The sequence below is a fragment of the Anser brachyrhynchus genome, assembly GCF_964034855.1.
Source record: "Anser brachyrhynchus genome assembly, chromosome: 1".
In the NCBI taxonomy this organism is placed as follows: Eukaryota; Metazoa; Chordata; class Aves; order Anseriformes; family Anatidae; genus Anser; species Anser brachyrhynchus.
Window position 1 is genome coordinate 190,681,618 of NC_137694.1, and position 22,352 is coordinate 190,703,969.

General features: G+C 41.2%; 1 protein-coding gene across 2 annotated transcripts in view; it reads right to left on the reverse strand.

Annotated features, from left to right (window-relative positions):
- WASF3 (WASP family member 3) overlaps positions 1-16,534 on the reverse strand; it is a 66,087-nt gene extending 49,553 nt beyond the window's left edge. For both annotated transcript variants that reach the window (XM_080577334.1, XM_080577333.1), the window contains exons 1-2: positions 16,451-16,534; positions 16,077-16,195 (exon numbers count right to left, since the gene is read on the reverse strand). The gene's annotated coding sequence lies outside the window, so the exon portion shown is untranslated. The remainder of the gene's footprint in view (positions 1-16,076; positions 16,196-16,450) is intronic.
- Positions 16,535-22,352: the final 5,818 nt, after the last annotated feature.

Sequence of the window (22,352 nt, forward strand, 5' to 3'; positions counted from 1 at the left end):
GCTGCCACAGAAGACAGCCAGCTTTGTTCTGTGGAATCAGAGCTATGCAGATGCTCACAGGCCAGATCAGGAAAGCAGCTGCTCTCCCTGGCACACCCCTTGCAGGAACAAGACATTTCCACTTCTGGATTTAGCTTAAAGTAACCACTCGCATCACTCCACAGCTAACTCCCTACAGTTCTGAAGTGTAAAAGAAATGGAAAAGAAAAGCACTGCAGTTCAACAATGATCAGAGAACAGGAGGCACACCCCTCACCCTAGCAGAAAAGCTGCTTTGTGGCATAGACCTGTGGCTCATGGAAATATTTCCCCTTCACTGTGATGCTGTTCTCAGAGGACACATCCTTTATTTGAACACCTGGCAGAGATAAGAAGCCTGTCTATCTGTAAACTGATCTCCCATCGCTTATCAACAGTCTTCTCTCATATGTACATACTTTGGTATGCATGAGATATATGTATCACTGCAGTTTAGTTCTCACCACTTATCATGGTTTTAGATATCTATAGATATACCTATAGATAGCTATAAAAATAAGTGTACACACATCTATATATATACACAAAGTCTTTATAGTGCAACTAAACTGCAATAATCAGTGACGAGTAATTTCCCAGATTCTTCATTTACTCATTTTATATGCTAATGAAAATGACTTACAACAGTGGGCTGCTGTAGCATCAGCGACTCTGCTCAGGTTTGAAGCAAGCACTGGGCTGTCTGCTGTGCATTCCCTTCCTCTGTTTCATTCATGGCATAGCATCTAGCAACCTACGTCTAGGTGAAAACTGAGATTTACTTTTAGAAGATATATAGAAACTTCTGATAGCTAATTACATCCCCAAGCAGCATAAGAACATCTAAACAGCAACTAACACCTATTCTATCTGCTCAACAACTCCCAACTACTCCAAACACTTCATTTTTATTCAGGAACAAGGAATGAAAGAAGACTACATTACAGCAAATGCCAGAATGAGCTAAACCGACTTTTTAGTCCAGTGCCCTGCTTTCAGTCAGAGGGGTCAGACCTACAGAATAAACTGAAAGAGACTCCAGGCAGAAGCTGGACTCTTCTCTCCTAAATTAAATGCCATCCTAATATTTAAGAGAAATGACTTACATTTACAAAAAGGAAAATAAAATATTTCTGAAACTCAAAAGGTACGAGACGAACATCAGGCTATCTTCATTTTTTTTTCCTTCAATTATACAAAGATTTAAGGGCTAGATACATGCCACATAAAAATCCAATATATAGACAAGAGTTGCTTTAAGAAAAAAAGCATTGACTGCATTGGATTAATTAATTTTGTATCCAAAATAAAATTCTAGTTGCCTGACAACACACCAAACACTCAAAAGGCACCACAGAACAGCCTGTAGCTTTTTATTTTAGAGCACAGTAATCCAGCATATCTTGATATAAAACTTACCATCAAAAGACACCATGGTAATCATTTTGCTTTATTCCCGTTCCCATACAGTTCTTATAACTCCTTTAAAAACATTAGGATGTAAACACAAAAACTATTCATTGGCTGAAGTATCTACACATACTTTATACGTGCATTTATCATTAAAATAGGTATACCACTGAAAAAATCAGAAAAGTCAGCATGCTTTCAAAAAAAAAAAAAAAGGGAAATTCTACAGTCTGCAGGTGCTTGAAAACTCTTCATGAACAAAGTAACCTCTTCAAACTCTCATTCTACAACTATAGTAATTATTTACATTATTTAGAACCAATGTCAGTAGAACATACTGGAAAACATCTGTGAAGAGAAATTTGAAAAAATGAAACCCACCTAAGTTTCAAAAAGTGTTTTGATTTGGTTTTAAACAGACTTAGGTATCATACTTGCAAATCACTGAAGAACCACCATTTATAAAGTTGTAACTCAATGGAATTAAATGGTTAGTGACACAGTGACCTATGAGGTTCAATTAAGGGAATTACTGTGTAAAAAATGAGGATGAGAAGGGAGAAAGAATAATGACAGCATTTTTAACAGATGAAGTTTTAAATTAAAATAAGGGGAATAATTTAATTATTCCCTTTTACACCACAGCTAGGGAGCTACCCTTGAAAGATTACCATACCTTACTATTAACTACATGGTTCAAGCTCATCCCAATTTCTCAAGGGGTTTTGTGTGTGTTTTTTTTTTAAACCTTTCTTTTTTTTAGAAGGCCAGAGGCACCATTTTTGTTTGTTTTGGTCCTTTTTTACTATTAATATTTCTACTTACAGGCAAGTTACTCGAGCATTTCTGCACAGATCTATGACCTCCTTAGTCTCATTCAATGTAGACAGCAGTTCAGGAAGATCGAACAAATCACAGAGAAGCACTTGAGATAGAGCCCACTTCTTTTGGAAAAAAAAAAGTTTAAGTAGCTTAAAACCATCATGTCTGCTGTTACTAGATTTTTATGGTTTTAATTAAAGTCTTTTAAAGAAAAGGAAATTTAAAACCACTTCTGCTTTACAATGTTTAAGGAAGGAAAAGCAGTTCATGAACTTCATTATCCTAATCATTTAACCCATCTAGGCTGTCTACTGCTTTACCATAAGCCTCAACACCAACCAACCAGGAGATTAAGTTGGCCTGTTCCCTGTTTCATCAGTCCAGTAAGTTTTACTGTTCAGATTGTTTCGGTATTATTTTCATAGATACGGTCAGTATTTTCTATTTGGAGGGCACGTCTGCTTGGGAGAAGCAAACAGATGCTCCAAATGCAGCATCTTACAATTTCCATGAAGACAGTTTGAAACAATGAGAAACACCAGATCTGATCACCAAATCTAATATTCCAAAAGAACACCTGAATTTCTTAGCATGTACGATACTGTATGTGTATGTATACTCTAGATCTCCCTTAGCAGTTCATATTAATGTAACTGCAGGTATGCTACACTATTCTCACTCAGTCTCTTGCCTATGTCCTCCCTTCAGTCTTCCATAAAAATCGTAAAAACAGCCATTCCAGTGATGTTTTCAATGATCCCACTGCCTTCCTCTACCGAAGCTTTGGAAAATGATAATATAGATTGTACAGCTGCATTTAACTTGTGAAGACAACATGTAAGATGCGAAATACCTTGACTTTCGGAAAAAAAATTAAGTTTGAAGTGACAACTGCTTGCTGCAAGGCAGTGACCTTCCGGAAATCCACATTAATTTGTTCAGGCAAAGAGCAAAAGCTACTCTCTACCACTCAGCAGACAGGAGCGGAGGCATAGATGGGAAAGGAAGGGAACCACATGCCTGCCCAGGCGGCAGCAGACAGGTCTGAAGCAGGCGTGCAGCTCATGCTTGAAAACGGAAGCTATCGAGTCTTCTGGATACACTGCCCGGCCTGCTCCAGGAAGGGAAAAAAGGGAAAGGACTGCAGGGAATCTGGCACAGCTTCAAATCCACGTCTTCCCATAGGAACATGCAGTGCTCTGGGGCTGCAGCTCCACATCCCGGAGGACAGGGACGGAGCAGCACAGCTGTGACACACATGGCTTCCTCCTTCCCTTCCTGCTTAACAGCTGCTTGGGGCTGGCGCAAGAGCAGTAGAGGAACAAACTACTACAGAAAAGGGAGAGTCAGTTGAAAGTTTGAGAAGTGCTGGTATTAAAGTGCATTGAGCTTTTGCTCACAAACACAGGCACGTGCATGCTGGATCTGGGGAAGCTAGCACATAAAGGCACAGCAGATTGAGAACTCGATGCTTTCTCAGATCTTTGCTCTTCCACCATGTGATCTGGATGTGAAATGCTCACGTAGCTCTTCACAGGTAAAGTCTGTGAGCAAAATTCGGTGTGGTGCTATCAGCACCACCATCACCTGAGCTGACCACTCCTGTTATCACAAGTTACAAAGTTTCTGGCAAACTCTGCACCAAGTACCAGGAACCAAAGCAGGTCATCCCAGAAGGTACAGAATCCTTTCCTTAATTATCTTTTGCAGAAACAAAGTGTCCCCTGATCTCACGGGACAATTTTTTTTTTCATCAGTATAGATGCATACTGGCTTTTTTATTCTAGATGTTTTGTTACAGATTTTCCATAGGAATCCCACTTAAAAAGAAAGTGTCACACAGGGAAGACCCCAGCCAAGCTGGCAGAACTGCAGGTACTAAATAGTCAGTGCTAACTTTGTTATCTTTATATGTTTGGGACATCTATACTAACGGAAATGTAAGATTGGCCTCTACATGTGGCTTCTACCTGTGCTTTACTAGCCAGCCAACTTTACTCCTCGTGTCTTTTGACCTAAAGACAACTTCCACAAAGAGATTTAGCCACGCTGCTGGCACGCATGGGAGAAAACCAAAGGCAGCAAAACCTTCCACCCAGCTCACTTTGAAGAATTGCAACAGCACAGAGCTGCCCTGTCCTCCAGAAAGGCTTCTGTCTAGGAGTAGGGTATTATCAGGTTCACATGTAAGTACCTAAAAGGTCTGCACCAGGACTACTACTTTAAAAGGACATCTCGCCACTTTAAAGTAGACAAGCTACTGTTAGGACAGCCAACAGCCCCACGTTTAAGTCCTTCAAAACAAGCCCAAAATAAAGAAACCAGAACTAAGTAGGCAGCTGTGGAGGGGGGGGAGCCTTCCCAACAGCCAGAGCAACCACCACCAGAACCCAGAGCAACCCTCACCCTGCTGGGCTCCCCAAGAGACTGAGGTTTAAGACTTCACAACTTGGATCAAGACAACTTTCTAGATACCATATCTTGCTGCTACAGAACTCGTGATGTCCTCCCCTAAAGCATAAAACAAAAAACAAAAATTGAATAAAATGCCCACCACCCATGATCCACCACTGGAATCTCGTACCAGATGCACTTCTGAAGACATAAGAAGCCAAATAAAAGGGATTAGGCAGAATTCAAACAGAAGCATGCAAGACCACACAAAAGGCATGCTTTTGGATTTCATGCCCCTTTGCAACTTGGCTGCCTCCTCCTGCACAAGATGAGACTGATTTAATGGCTGGAAGTGATGATATGCTATCAGCCCCAAGCACAAACAGCTCTAGCACAATTTATTTGTCCATTAGGAACAAAAGCTATTAAAAATAGATCAAGAGTGGGTGAAAACTATTACTAGCGCAGTTGATTGATATATGAAGGCTCTTCTTGGCTACAAAAAGTCTCTTTGGCAAAGACTGCGCATTAATAAGGGAGAGATCTTCACTTTCTCCTAACCCTCTATGGTATCAGTAACTGTTCCTGGAGAAAACTGCTGTTATTCCCAATCTTACACAAAATGGTTAACTAACACATTTTTTGGGGGGGGGGGGGGGGGGGGGGGGGATAGGATACCTGCAACTACTTCATCCTTGTGAACCAGCTGTTCAATTAGTCACATTTTTTCCTTTTCAAAAATCACCAAAAGTTGTTTCAAGCATACAGAAAATAACACTCCAGCTTCCCACTTTGGCTAAGTTTATTCTCCTTTCAACACCCTGTAAAATTAGATTTAGATTGGTAAGATCTGCGTGCTTTGAACAAGGGAAGAAGTTCAACGCTTCGTTGCCTTTTTGCTCACTTCAGCAAGTGTACAAAGTTGTATTTTATAGAACACTAGTAGTATCATGCAAACTAATTAACCCACAATAGAATTTAATTATTTCTACAGTCTTATCTTTCCTACAACAACATTTATTAATGCTTTGTTCAAAGTGGATTTAGAAGACTCAAAAACGCGTTTCTAACAAAAGATAACTTGTCCTTCAAGGTCTGCATTTCAATCAAGTTTTAGTGTCAAGGTTTTCTACATATATCTCTGTTCTAAAATATCAGGAGGTTGAACATCATAAAGCGAATATAATCACTTTCAATAAGTCTCAATTAATTTCACTGCTTTTCTTCCTGCAGGTTCAACACCCCCATTTCCTACCCTCACAGTTAAATCTCCCCAGTGCTTCCCCGTACTTAAACATTGTTTCTCCATTCTTATCCTACCCCTGACATTTAATGAATGTGAGCTAACTTCTTTGGATATCTGGGACTGCTACACGCTGTATTTATTCACCTGCAAAACAGAATAAAGTTATCTTTGACCAACAAATCAAAGCTGTTCATTGTTTAGACTGTCACCCCTTCGGCACACAAAGCTTACTTCAATGTATTTTTCTGATGCTTCATATTTAAAGGCTTTAAGAGCCATAGATCTAGCCAAGACAAGGGAGCACAGGGACGCCCAAACTACAAATTTACAGCCATATGTTTTTAAGGTAGCTTCTTAATTACATTTGTAAATCGACAGCTTCTTTGTTTGTATCCGAACTTCAACATTAAGTTTTAGCTTTGACAAATTACAAGAATTGACTTTTTGTAAAAGGCTGACTCTGTGCTTCTCTGGAGCCCAGTAACTGGGCTGAGGAGAACTGCTGCCAGGCTGTGATTAACACTCAGCAGCTTAAGGTCTAACTGTGCTCCCTGCTCCAACCCCGACAGGCAGCTGTAATGACGCGCCATTACGCTTAAGCTTGCAAAAACCATTTAACATTCGATTCTGCTGAGAACACGGTTTTACTACATTTTGAAAATAGAGTCGCTTTTTCCTCTTTTAGAAACCCATGATGATGCCAGACATATGCTTGTTTTCCAAACAACAACTGTTTAAAAGAGAGAATACTCCTTCTGATGTTCCTGCCAAAAACAACATTCTGTGGTTGGAAGAAATGTGATAGTAGGCAGTTCACTCGGCAGAGGAAAGAAGGGCTTACGTTTGGCAAGGCATTTGAAGTCTTGCATCTACATTCCCCCATCTTAAGTTTCTTTTGGGATGACTGCAGCAGGGGAGGGAGGACTTTCTTGTTCGTTTGGTGTTTCTTGTGTGTGATTCTTTGTTTGTTTTTTAAACACATCTCCAAGCATTTCACTCTTTAAAAAAAGCATCTGTGGGTTGTGGGTTTTTACCAGAAATGGCATAAAGCAGAAGTTTACCACAACACATTTCTTCCCTGCAGGGAATAGTAGGGTATAAAAGAAAGTCTGAGAGGGAAGTAAAAGAAGAATTCAGAAGAAACGCATAGGAGTGAATCTACAGCATGAGGAAGCGGAACAGAAAATCCAGATGAGGAAGTACCACACAACCCAGTGGTAACGGCTTTATCTTACGATGTAGGGCAGGGAGAGGAAATGATTGTATTTGGGGTTTTCAGCTGCTGCTACCACAGAAGGAAAAATAAAATAAAAACCAATACCACCTCACTATCTGCCCTTCAGAAGCATTTTCTCCACTGCTGCTGAAACAGTTTCTAATTGAGAGACAGCAAAGGTAACACAAGTGTGCAACTTGAACCAGGTACTTCAGAGAGACACTTCTGGGCATTCCAGAAAACCATGATATTAAGACAACATTTCAAGCTGCTACAGTATTTTACTTCATCCTTCATTAATGCTCTAGAAGTAAATCGCTCACATAAACGGTAACTGAACCAATTCACTAGGCAATGTAAGAAAATCTTTCTGAAGCATCTTCTAGGACACATGAAGTTTGAAACTCTCTCCAGTCACGGAATTTTAATTAATATTTCCCAGCAGCTTTTGCAAATAGAGTTGTAAATCCCCTTGTACAGGACCTTGCCATCGCTCTGTAAGGTACAGAGATTCCTGAAGGCTGCTGACCTGGTCCCAGCTGCCAGCCAGGCAGACAGCAGTTCAACCGCACAGCTACACGCAACCCTGAGAAATACCACCTTCTACACAACAGCAAGCAGAAGCCCCAGGAGCTTTTGAAGACCATCAGAGTTATTAGGATGGCAATCAGAACAACGCTATTGCAAAATGTGTACCTTCTCCAGGAGTTTGAAGTGCAGCATACAGCTGAATGGCAAATATTCTAGAAAAAACGTCAGAATTCCAACGATCTTCCAGTAGTATTTCGGATGCAGCTATTTCAGCCTAATAAAAATCCTGAAGATAAAAATACCCAACTGCTTATTCGTCTGCCAACATGGAAGTTTTTCCTGTCGTTAGCAGGGCAAATCCGGCAGAGAAATTCAGCGGCGAGGCACGAGGGTCTGTGTTCACAGCATTAGTAGCTTGAGATGTAACCCAGTATTCCCCTAATCTGATCTACGCACTTGTGTGGAGTTGCCCAGCCCAAATCACAGAATGATTTAATTTTCAAGACAGATTTTCTACAAGAGCATGAGCAGCGTTTGATGACAGAGGCAAAGACTGTAATAGCTACATTTCTGCTCAGGGCTGGACAGCTATACCCTAGTGCATTCTCAGACTCTCCTCTTGAAGGCATTTGTACCTCCTCTCTTCAGCATTTTGGTATTTCATGCTTGCCACACACCAGCTCGCTATAAATATGATGCAATGCTGCAACGGGGATGTGCAAGACCTTTAGGATCTGCAGAATGAAGAGCTTCAAGAGAAACAAGCTGGCTGAGCTGAAGACAACAGGATCCCTACCATCAAGAACAAAATGAAGCTGCTAAGAGAAATGCTAGTCCCTGCTGCTTTCTGTAAAAAGAAGGGTGGACAGAAAGCAGGAGGCTTTCCGCATACCTCCAGGTCTCTTTGGCCAGCACAGCCTGGCAAATACTCTACTCCTACAACAAAGCTGGATAACCTGGAACCGATGCTAAACCACTTGATACATTTGTAGCAAGAAAACCTGTTAAAATATAAGTTAGGATTAATTGCAGCCCCATGCCAGCCCTTAAACTGGCACACGTTGACTGGAAGGGATTTCAGTATTCAAGCTGTGTGCAAACAAAGTAATACACGAGTGCCTTCAAATTCGGCACAGAAGTTAAAACAATCAAGTGTAGGCTTCATTTGAAGTGGTGTTATCTCCTCCACGTTTGCATCTGTTCAAGCATTCAGAGCAGCAGCCAACCTTTAAATGAAAGGCAGTACTTTCCCAGGAAATCATTCTGCAATAAACCCATGCTGCTAGGAGTTCCAGAGAATTTCAGCATTTGCTAGGAAGCTCAACAGTAAGCTCAAACTGCTAGAAGAAAAAAAAACTAAGAAGCCAAATTTTCACTAAAGCTCCTGTTTTAATTCAGAAGTTCCAACTCCTCATTCGCATGTAATGATGCAGAAGAACTTTTCAATCTGTTTCCAAACAGATTGAAGAAAACAATCTGTTTGAAGCTGCAGAAGAAAACAAGCTTCCAGACCTCCTCTTGTACCACACTAGTCTCCACCACTGCCTACTGCTCTGCTAGGAAAACATCAGGTTCATGGTAAATGAACAGTTTTGCTTGGCACCATGAAATAGTGACTTTTTCCACTACAGGTTTTTAAAACAAAAAACGAGAGACCAATTCCAACATTTGCTGGAATATTGTTAACATTTTGATATTCTACATCCATCACCAATCAAATATACAAATCCTCCAGCCCTTACTTGTTACTAGCAGTAGTTGCCACTATGAATTTCCACAAGAACCCTGGGATACAACAGCTAAAGAACTGAAGTCTCCAGCTATGAGGAAAGTACATGTCAAGATACCATACAATTTTCCAAGTCACAGATTACAGAAACTAATCTGTTCATACCTTTACCAAGCTTCCTGTTTACTTTTTTAAATTAAGGGAGTTATGGATACAAAGGTTATATACTGCCCACTTGCTTAACCAGGCCTCTCTGCTCAGCTGCACAACAGCAATCCAAACTGTCCTCACCTTACAGGACATAAGAAGCACAAGACAGAAAAGAAGGTTTAGCCTTTTCTGACCTTGAAAGAAGGCGTTGCAACAGGAACAGAAGCTCTGGGCTGCAAGAAAAAGCTACTGGAGAAGGAAGAGTGAGCAATGGCTGCATACAGCACCTATGACTGCAGGCATTAAACTACAGACACTCACGAGGGGGTACTCAGACTCACGCAGGCCGTTACCATCAGCAACACCAGAATTAATTTCACCCACGGATTCATCTTGAAGCCCATCCCCTACTAACAGCCCCACTACAGCAAGTGACAGGCAACCTCCTAACCAGTCAATGGAAGAAAGTCCTGATGGCCACTGCTTATGTGACGTTCTCCACCTACAAACATGGCAGAGCCCAGAAATTCCCAACTTCTGCTCAATGTCCTTTACACACAGCCTTAATTAACGTTGTCCTCTTTGCATAAGCAACTAGACTCGCACAAAAGATTTTCATGAGATTATACAAGCTTGGCAGTCTTCACTGCTCTTCAGTTTGCCATGACATACAGAAAATAACTTGACTACCTATACTAGGCCTTTAAATAAATACGACCTTCTCTTTGTATACAGCACATGAAAGACAGTAGGAATGAGAGTGTTTAAGAAAACCGTATTTTCTTCCGTTGGCCAAGTACATCCTGTACAGCCAGTGCCTAGAGCAGGACTCCTGTCAAGTACAATCACACCACAACACCCAGTTCCACCGCCGAGGCCAGGCAACCACAACGCAGGGACTGCTGCTGAAGACAAGCACGCCACTAACACTGCCAATGTCAAAGAGAAATTTCTAACACATCCCAGCTCAGAAACGTATGACTTTCAAGCTCTCCTATCATCACACATGCTGCACATGCTATCTCGTAAACAGCCTCTGAAACGCAAGTCCTCTGCGGCCTCCACAACATTATTACATCCTACCTGTCATGTTAGATATCCACTGGGGGCATACTTATGTCATCAGTGACCTCTGCCTTCATAATCTACCAGCACAATAAGATCATTAAACATGCTTCACAAACCATGAAGAAAACATGACAGTTTAATCCATAATACTACTGGATGTTAACAGCCAATTAATTACCCAGCAACCCAAAGGACAGGAAGCTAAAGCAGCACATAGAAAGGTAGGAGCAGAAGAAAGAAGCTAAAGCGCTCCAAGAAAACAGCATTACCCCAATTCCCAGCAAGCAGACAAAAGCATTCCCATGAACCACCTCTAACACATTAACAGCAGGACAGTACTGTGTTAGGTATCAAGAAACGTGCCCCAAAAAGATTAGGACTTCTGCCCGGGCAAACCCAACAGGAAGAGTACATGCAGCACCCTCTGAAGCATGATCACCCAAACAGACCACCTCAAGCCAACAAGATGCAGAAGCCCCTGCACCTTCCCAGCACAGCCCCGGTCCAAGTAGCACCCTGTTTTAATACGCAACAGTTCAGCAAGCAGCATTAGGATATATAGAATACAGCTACGTGTGCTCATAGACAAGAACCTGAAAGCTGGACAATGCCTTAGAAAGAACAGAGGAACAACTTTCAAGAAAAAAAGTCGAAGAAAAAAAAAAGATATAAAAGGCTGGATGACAGCAGAAAAGTTTTCAGCATTCTTCACCTAACAGAAAATATAACAGGCTTACATAAAATTTCAAATCTCTGAAGAATTACAATCACTAGAAACACTTGCTACAAACTTGAAGGTATGTTTTATCTCTCAATTTAATATAGCTCATGCATTAAACAGCATTTTCACTACTTACACCATAAACTTTCCTTCCTGATTTTAAAGTTCTATAAGCAAGCAACATAAGGCTTACAGAGAACTTGAAAAATCACCATAATACACATAAAACTCTAAACCAAATGCATATTCAGACACCCAAAAAGCACCCCAAAAGTATATTAACACTAGTTACAACAGTCAAACAAGCTTTAAATATGCTTTTGCAACAGCATGGGAAGAAACAACTACTGCATATGCCTCCAAGAAAACTTGTCTCGTTTGAACTTCATGGGGATAAATATCTTCATCAACATGAATTTATCTGTGCATACTGCTGTGTAAATAAACAACATTTGATAGAGTTTTACCACAACTACTTATTATATAGTTTCTACATCGGGATAACCTCAATAACAGGGATGTGCAATAAAAGGTTGTGCCAAAGCAACAGTGAAATAGCATCTTCATTTTTGGAACTAGAAAGAAAAGTCAGGCTGTGCACCACATTTGAAAACCAGTTTGTTTGTTTTCCAGGACAAGAAAAAAAATGAGTTGGAGTCAGCCTAAAATGCTGTTTCTGACAGATTAATGGAAGTTGGCCTTAGCATAGATTACTCCTATTTGTATCAATTTTGATGAGTGTAAAACATGAACTCAGGACAGATTCAAATTACCATTGATATCTATACATACATTATGTCATTTACCAGCATTTTAAAGGCTGCATCATATTCTGAAAATGATTGTAAAACCTAACTATCTACAGAATGCAAGATTAATTCAAAAACTAAGGCCAAAATATTTGTATGCTGGCCATGTCCAAGACATTTATTTATGTTACTGCGTTCACTAATTCCTAGCCAATTCTGTAACTCAGCACTCAACAGTCCTTGTGCCAGCTCTTTCCAGTACTTCCAACAACAACAACAAAAACACTCTTGCAAGGAGATTCGAAACTATGAATGATTAGAAAAAAAAAACAACACACTTTAAATATAACACATTTGTTAGCATGCAAGTGATGGGAAAACATTTCGCTCCTTTTTTGTTTTAAACACAAATCAGTCAAAACCAACACAAGCATTAATCAAGTTCAACCTGAGTAACACTCAGCTTTTCTGCTTTTCAAATATATCCTTTAAAATACATGAGGTAGTTAACTCAGAGTTAAAGCATACCTTCTCAAGAGGCATGAGTAACAACAACTCAATAAAACAAATTTAGCATGAAGATGTTCCACACTTAATACAAACACCCATTGCCCCCCATCTTGACCCCTATGGACATGTTTGGCTATCAAAACCCTAAGAGAACAAATTGATGACTTTTGTAATCAACAGGTAGGAAGGTGCTCCAAAATCTTGAAGAGGAGTAATTAAAATTCTGCTTAAAAAAAAATAAAATAAATACAACAATTGACTATGGGCACAGAAAACACCATCTGTATAATTGCAGATAATTTAATCGGAAAACTGATGTGCCGAGTGTTTAAGAGTCCCTGTAAACCCCTAACACTAAAACCCCTAAAACTAGATTTGTTTTCAAAAGAACAACACATCTAGTACATGCTTATCATACTAACAAGCCTTCAACAAAACTTCTCCGGCACTGTCACCTGAAAAAAATAAAGAAATCTAGCAAGACAAGCTCCTATTTCACTGCTTAAGTAACCACAAAAACTTCCATTTTAATCTTCAGCTGTTTCTACACACAAATTTCTTCATTTCTTCCCAAATGTTTTGTTCCCCTTTTGGCAGAGGAAAGAGAAATGACATCTATCTAGCAGCTAAAAATATTTCAGTGACTCGAGTTTCTAAGAGAAGGATGAAAAAAACATACTGCCTCTCCAGTTAAAAAAACGCTCCAATGCAACATTTCAATAGCTTTTACAACAGGCTGGCTTCTGAACAGCTGGATCTAAAGTAAGTGTGAAGGAAAGCACTCACAGGTTAAAGCTGAGCAAATAAACCTGGTGTAACTTCACGTTATTTTCATCATTATCTCTAAACACAGGCTAGGTTCTCAGGAGAAAATGTGCGGTGTAGCAGTTCTGCTACAGAGCTGAGGTTCAAGGTGCCTTTATTTGATTCTTAGCTAAGCCACTGATTTTCCTACATGACAAATTCTGTTTATGAGACTTCCATATGGAGGAGAAATTAATACCCTCTCCCTCTTTCCATTTCTGCTCTTTTAAGAGACTACGTTGTTACTTTCGAGCAGTTGCTACCTGTGACCCCTGGCACCCCTTGCAGAAGGAAGCTTCTGAATGCAGGGTGCAGCTGCAGATAAGGCTGGAAGGCACCTAGCTGCAGTGTGGTCCTCTCAACATCTCCATACACTGGACAGCTTCAAAACTAGAGAACTAAGACATGAGCCAGATGAAGACGTCTCCCCGTCAATATTGTAAACCAAGTCTTAGCAATGAAGTCCATGAAGTCCAAAACTTTTAACTGATGCCACATAGCTATTATGTGAGATACAAATAGAACTTTGAATGGAAAAAAAAAAAAAAAAGACAAACAGTGCTGTGTTATCCAATCTATTTCAGATTTGGGTTCAGTTCCAAGACCACACCATGCAAACTAAACTCCCACCAGCAACTAGAGACAGGTCTGCAAGAACAGCCCTAACTGAAACAAATTTCTTGCTCATTCCTCACTATAAGCAGTCACGAGAGATTTGGAAGGTGGTACTAAACGAAGGCTTGAAAGAACAAAGATCTAACTGCATATGTTTATCTTTTTACAAGACGATCATTTCTCTCGTTCCTATTCCATTCACTTCAATTTACACCAAGACTGAAGGGTCCATGCAGGAAGTTTAATCAAGAAATGAAGACTTTCAAAGGCAGTAGAGCTACACAGCATCCAGATAACATATTAAATGACTTAACTACCATTAGCTTTTCTGGAATTCTTCTCTGAAATATCTGCTCTGGTTTGCTTGTTAGAAATCCTGTCCTGCTAGTCGCTTTATAAAAGTACTATTAGTTCACAGTTTCTGTCATCTATCACACGATGACTTTCTTCCACTTTCCTTCAAAGAGGAATAATGCCCACAGACACTTCTCATTTCATATAAATACGCGGTGTGCACCTTCTCATCTGTATATGCCTGAGCTAAAGCAGTCACACAACACAGAGCAACCATTCTGCAAGAAGTTTGTATCAGTGCTCCGAAAATGAGGTACGGTGTACAGACAGAGCATATACCGAAAAACAAAGAAGGTCCATGCTGCTATTGAGAGTAGGATGTGTTGAACCATATAAACCAAACACGCAGCCTCAATACCTCACTCCTGATATGAAAGCATGCTTTTTTAAAGGACAAGCAATTCTATTTCCGACACATAAAGTCATTTTACTACTTCCATGGGCAAATCGAAAAATTAGCAAAGACCACGTAATTTCAGTAACTATTGAGTATAATCAAGACTATTGTTTCCGTATCTGTTTAAAAAGTGTTTTCTATTTGTTCTTTATTTGCAGAAAATAGCTGTGGAAAAGGAGAAGAAAAAGGACTGGTTCAATTATTACTTCATGTACAACAAAACCTCTCCATTCACTGCTTAATAACTACATTCATATTTCCACTAGCCATAAAAACACCAAAAAAGCCCTTCAGCAAGCAGTAAGAAGAGCTTGCTTTGCACAACTTGTCCCCGGAATTCTGCTGGAAATAAATCTAGCTTCCACATTGCTTAAGGAGCACACGGTCTGGTCCTGGTGTCGAACTGAAAAGCTGCACACAGAATATCCTTCCTTCAGGACCAGCTGAAAGCTACATTCACAGAGCAGAAATGACTTATTGCCTTCATCACAGTGTAGATGGGTCCTTCCATATATACACGAGTATTTCTTTCTAATGGGAACTTAAATACAGAAGTAAGCTATAACTGAACGTAACCTAAAAAAGCTCAGTTCCACAGCTCAAATATAGGGTTCAATCCTTTGAATCCTGAAGTTTGCAAGCACTGTAACTTGTAACTTTATATTTACATGTTAACAACTCGGGTACTAGTCTATATAGTTATTCTATGTTATGTTGATCTCCATATATCAGAAACTGCACATCTCTGCATCCGAACTACAAATCGCAGCATGGGTGAGCATGCTGGAGAATAAGAACTGTAACGTTATTCCGTTACTTCATTCCCTTCTTCAAGCACACACTATTCACTACTACGGAAAACACTGTACCAGGCAGAGTCAAAACAATAGTCTGCCTCATATAAACATAATACTTTTTGATTCCCCACGTAAACCTTGAAAAATAAAATAAAAAAGGCCAGACTGGCGTGACACGCGAAGCAAAACAATGTCCTCCTCCTCAATTTAAAGTCTCTGGAAGTTCCTGGCTGCTTTCACAATTTGCTCCCATCTTTTTCTAATAGGAAGACTTCCCCTCTTGCTCCCCCCAGCTTACAAAAGCAGCACAAAGAACCGCACCAAGACAGCTTTCCTCTGTCCCTGCACGAACAGGGCGCAAGAACTAAACCATTTGTGAAGTATTTTCTGTCAGGGAACTCGCAACTGCTCTCAATACCCATCACTCGGGCACCGGCCCCACTTCACGGATTGTTGGAGAGAATGAAAATCGGTACCAACGCTGTTAGACACCCACAGGAATTAGCACACTGTGTTGGAAACGAGAAGGAAAAACATTTCCTAACCTTTTTTTAGCCAGCGCCAGGCACTCAGCAGCGACAAACCGCGGTCCTCACGCTCCTGCAGCCGCTCCTCCGAGCTTCTCCTCGCCGGCACTTGGGGCAAACACCTCACGGGAATTCATCTGCGCGAGTAGAGAAGGGGGAAAAAAATAAAAATAAAAAAAGCGCTTTTTAGAACTTCTGACTAGCCGAGGGCTCCCGATGGTTATCCCCCAGGACTCTGAGGACCCCCGGGGGCAGAGGAGCCCCCCACCCCCCTCGGATTTGGGGGGCTCGGACCGAAGCCACCCCCCCGCCGGGACGGGGACGGGACCAGGGCCCCCCCAACGCCCGTCAGGCGGTAACGGCCGGGGGGGGGGGGGCGGCCCCGCACCCACCTGGCGCCGCCGCAACCGCCGCCGCGCGAGCCCCTGCGCGGGCCGAGCCGCCGCTGCCTCGCCCCCCCCCAAAGCCCCGCCCCCTCGCCCGCTGGCCCCGCCCCCTCACCTCCCTCCTTCGGCCCCCCGTGAGTGGCGTGCGCGTCGCCCAATGGGAACGCAGGGAGGGAGGGGTTGGAGCTGTCAATCAGGGCTAGTACCTCGGGGGGCGATGGCGCTGAGGGGCTTCCCGCCTCCACCCGCCCCCCCCCCCCCAGCCTTCCCTCAGGGGGGGCTGAGGGACGGGGCCGCCCCTCACGGGGCTGAGGCCGCGCTGCCTCCCCTGGTGCCCGCAGCCCTTCTCCCCGGCCCGCCCCGCTGACCCAGTTCCTAGCGAATCCCAACCCCAAACGGCTCCGTGCCCACCCCGGGCTGAGGTTGGGGGGGGGGTTTGGGGCCTGCCCGGTGCCACCGGGGGCCCGGCGCTTTGTGAGAGCCGCAGCTGTCCCCGCACAACGTCCCCCCTCGCCGGGTTTCGGCCTTTGTGGCCGTTCCAGCAACCGCGGCTTTTGTTGCTCGCTGCAAAGCCTTTAGAGGAGACTGAGCCCGATTTTATCATCTGAATGACATTTGGGGGGGTGGGGGACGGGGAACAATCGCCACGCGAACTTTAATGGCCCGGGGCACTTGGGTAAATAATCAGGGCTGAAAGGAGAGGTGACTGAGGGCAGCCTGAAGGCAGGCATTTCGGGCAGCTGAAAGTTTGCTGAACTCCAGTTGTGCTTCAGCAGAGACAGGGCTCACATGCACCTCCTCACAAAAAGCAGTACTCGGTATTGCTGTTAATTACAGAAAAATGATTTGTGTTTAAGGCACTGACACCCGTCGTGGTATGAGGCAGCAGCTGAGGACCACCGGTGTAATCACAGGAGGTTAGACAGCAAAAATATATTAATCTGAGCGGCTTTCTTCTGCTTTGAAGTGCAGATGGTGACTGCTTTAAGATCACTAGCAAAGCAAACAGAAAAGGAGTCACCGAGTAACACAACCCTAAAAGAAGGAAGTGGCAGTCTTTTCATCCAGCGTAACGGCTCGCTAGGACAAAAATTGTAAGGGGATAATAGCCTCCAACTCTTCAGAGAACTCGTTCTGTTAAAAAGGAGACTATTTTCCCTAAAACACATGCAACAAGAAAGAGGAAACTTCAGAGACTGTAAAATAAAACATGCTAAATGACCTTGCCGTGTTAAAATACCGCTGCATTAATACTCGTTCAGTGATGCTTTCTTCATATGGAAAATGGGATCTTGAGGCTGGAAAAAATATTAATTTCACAGACCTGTCGCTACCATAATTTTTTTCTGCTCCATCAATAGAAGCAAGTATCCTGTGTGATGCAAGATATTAACGAACATTTATTTTGTTCCACCTGCTTTCCAGTCTCTTGGATTCCTTCTCAGCTTTCATTTTTCTCCACTGTATTCATGACATTTCAGCACCAATAGCTATTTTTAATATCTAAATCTTGTAAAAATGGAACTCAGAAGGAGCTTTATTACTGCAATTTTGACCTTGCCTTAGAATTTGCATATAAGGCAAATCTGCCAAACCATTTGCATTTAATCTGTACTAAGTTTTCATTAAGACACATACACACAGAAAAAAAAAAAAAGTGGTTAAATTATCTGCAAGTAATAATTTAATAAGCTTTTGTCCTAACCATTAATATTTTCAAGTAAAATTATGCTTCAGAACAGCCCTCTGAAGCCAGAACCTTCAGGTTTGGATTGACACACCAAGAGACGTTCAGGATTGATCTTTCTGCTATTAATTTCACTTGAAGGTAGAATCAGGCAGAATCAGGCTTCAGAGGGTAATGAAAAGGCAGTGTTATTGGAGACTGAAGTCAAAATGAGTTACTGGAAGCGAGCATGAAATGTTCTTAGCATTTGCTCACAGACTTAGATCAAATTTTTAAGGACCTCCTTTTCTTGAATAGTTGGTTTCACACAACAATATATCATGGAATCCCAGAATGGTTTGGGTTGGAAGGGACCTTAAAGACCACCTAGTTCCAACCCCCTGCCATGGACAGGGACACCTCCCACTAGACCAGGTTGCTCAAAGCCCCATCCAGCCTGGCCTTGAAAGCGTAAGACAAAACAGTCTTTTGAAAGTCTGTTACATTGCTTGTTGCTTCCTGCTGAAGAGCATGTTTCATGATTTGGAAATCTTTTTGTCTTTCAGGAAACACAGAATTGCTGAGTAATGTTAAAATAAATAGTGTTACGCAAATGATTTACAATACTACTGATAATCATTACAGCATCTCTGATTAATAATGGAACATTGATGGGTCCCTGAAGAGTTCCTTGCTGAATCAGCTTTTGCAATAAATTGCTTTCCCTCCAGCCACAGCCTCGCCCTATAGAAAGGGCCTCCAATTCCTGAATGAGGTAATTGATTTAGGACAGCTATAGGATACATGCAATGCACAACAGAAGATGCTTCATGAATTACTACATCTCTGTTAATGGAGTTTATTTTCCATTAACGCAAACTGTTTAGCCTTGAGAAATCTGTGTAAGTATTTCTCATGGTATTTGTATATTCAAATTTCATTATTGATATTTTCATACTATTCATTTTTTTTTCAGGAATATTTTCCTGAGGTACTAGTAACTATTTTACTTTTTGTTTTGTTTTGATTTTTTTTTCCTTTTAATACACCAAGATTGCTGGAATACTGAAAAACTAACATAGTCTATGAAAACACAGTGCAAGTGGATCCTCAAAGGAAACATTCAATATAAGTTCAAAGAGGCCCTCTGTGTAATCAATCTCCTAAAAAAAAAATGTAGAAAAACAAGAACAAAAGGAAGGCTAATAACTTTTCAAGACAGCTACTTTCATCAACTAATCAAGAGTTGTAATTCTGCCAATTAATAGTAAGGTCCATTAACTGTAAGTCATAAAAACTATTTGCTATGCAAAATACTCATTTTTCTTTGCTGGATCTGACACTTTGGTACAGCAGTGGATTAGGATACCCTGTGAAGCAGGGATCAGTGATGTATAGCAGGAGTGGACATAGTCTCTTAATAGTTTTACGGCATTGTCAGTTAACAAGCTCTCTTTTTAAAAACAAGCACACAAAAGACACAGTTCCAAGTTCATTGGAGATTAAAAAAATGAAATACAGAAAGCTGTAACTAGGAATAGACTGTTGATTTAGGAGCTGTACTATGCAAGGCACATTTGGGACTAACAGGATAAAATTACGAAACAAAAACTATGGGCTTAATATCCAGTCTGAAATAGGAGAAGGGAAGGGAAGCTCACAAAGAAAGGTGGGACTCTGAGAACCGGACTATGTGAGAAGTTTCAAAGTGTGCTGTACAGAGCACTTCTCCAACAGCTAAGAATGAGCTACATTTTATTTATTCTGTCTGGATTCACTGTCAAGGTATGCTATTTACAGTCTTTTACTAAACTAATTATAATGAAGATATAGTATCAAAGGGGAAAAAATCTACTTGTTAGAAATAGGCTCTCCCAGATAACAAATGAAAGGGTAAGGAACAGCAACATGTTGCTCAGTGTTCAGAGGATTTATGCAGCTGAGTTCTGGGAAGCCTATAGCTGTTTTTTCACTCTACTGAGCCCACAACAAGTCATGGATATTGAAAGATTTATGATAACTGTGATTGCTCCCATACTGATGTCCAATAGATATCGGTAGCCTCACTCCATCTGATTTGTCTGTCTTTCTGGTAGTATCATGAGTAAGGTCTACCATTTCAGACTGCAATCATCCACTTCCCACTGGCTTTCAGCAACAGTTTATCATCTAACTCGCATATATGCCTTTAGAAATCTCTCTTCTAGTCCACAGAAGCACACAAATGACTCAGGGAATCAGTCAGTGTTATACTCCTCTAACATCTTCCACTTTAGTGAAGTGAGGGGGACAGTTAGATACAGCCAGAGCATGCAGATGGGCCATCTGACCATCGTGTGCCTTTGGCCTGTATTTGAAACTTTGTCATTTTCCTCAGATGTGGAGATACTTGGTATGATGCATGGACGATATAAGGAACCAACCCCCACAAAAGCAAGTTTCAAAGTACCCTCCCTTACTTTCCATACAAATTCTGTAGCAACTCTGTCCACACGTGCAGAGAACTATCTCATATTATCAGAAGGTTTCCATTTCTCTCTCTTTCATTTTTTCTCTTCCATGCTCAAGGGTTTAGAGTTGGTAGGACTGATGAAATTATCAGGCAAGTGACTCAGAACCTACAGTACTGCCTTGTTCTGTGGGTCAGAACAAGAGCCGTAGAAAGATGCAGATGGGAACTACACAGGTCAAAAATACCTTGTTTTTTTTCCAGCAAAACTTCAGACACAGACCCACCCTTGTTCAAGATCTTGGAATGTCACAGCAGTGTCCTACCTCTTCAGACATTAGCTGCAGTCTAGGGTATAAGTTCGGCTAAGGGAAGGATAATGAAGGAGATGGCTGTGATGAAAAGGTTAGTTAAGTTAAATGATTTTCCATCACTTATTCAACTATAAAAATCATAGTGGGTGCCAATAGAGTATATGGTCATGGAATTGTTAGTAGGCACATTACATAGCAAACAAATATGGAGAGTACAGTCAAAAGTGAATAAAATGTAAAAAATGTGAAAGATTAAATACAATACCAGTCTTTCAACCACAGAAGTATGCTTAACTCCTTGGAAAAAAACTGTCGTGGTAACACCTCAATTACTGACCTCATAGAAATCAAATTCTAAACATGCTCAGCCATTTAAAAGTCCATTCTTAGATTACAGCCTTCATGGCAAGGACCAAATGTGTGTGTAAGTTTGCACAACGCTAGCACAAAACACTACTGAACCTCTCCCTAGCCCAATATATGAGGGCTCTTAGGAGTCCTAAGACAAGTGCACTGTTATATTCTGGTATATGACAGGGAACGACAAAAGGCTGCAGGCAGCGAGCGCTTCTCCCAGTGTCTTGCTAAGGGGCACGTTTTCCATTTGGGATGCCTTCTCCAACTCCTCTTTCTGAGTGGACTTGATATCTGGGTCACAGAGTGGAAGAAACTGATATGTAAATAATTGAAGTATGGAGGTAAAAGTAGCGGAACACCAAAAGAAAATCAAATGCATGAATCTCAAATAGTTTGGACAAGGTGGGACAGATTTTTATTTAGACCACCTTTCAAAAATATATATAAATTAACTGCAAATAGAAAACTTCACACTAAAATTAAATGGGGATATTAGTGATACAGACTTAGAAAACGGGGCAAAAATGACACCAAGATATCTTTTAATCCACCCAAGGCTAGATAAACAAAAGAGACCAAACTTTGGACTGATGTATGTGTGGTTGTTTTAAAGATTTTAATCTAACAAGATTTCACAATTTTCTCCTGCATTCTTGCCTAGTGTTTATGGTAAGAAAGTTTTTACTAATGTCTAACGTAATTTTTCCATGATGTAATTTTAGCATGTTCTGTTCTTGTGCTATCAACAATGGGCTTGGACAACAGATTACAACCTTTTATTGTCTGAAGGCTTCTCATGTCTCTCCAGTCATTCATTCAGTGAATTAAGCCCCTAGCTCTTTCGGTCCTGCCTCACAGGACGTTTTCTAATTCTCTGGTCATTTTCCTTTCTTTCTTTTGGATTGCCTCCACATTTGCTGCAGTTCACTGCACAGAACTAGACACGCAGCACTCAATACCAATGCCGCATGTTTGCTTTTCCTGTAATAGTATGACACTGTTGATACATATTCAACTTGTGAGTCACTGTAACCTCAACATCTTTTTCAGCAAAACTTCTGCCTGGTCAGATGTTTTCCATCTTGTGTTAATGCACTCAATTTTTCCAGATTAAGTGCAGAC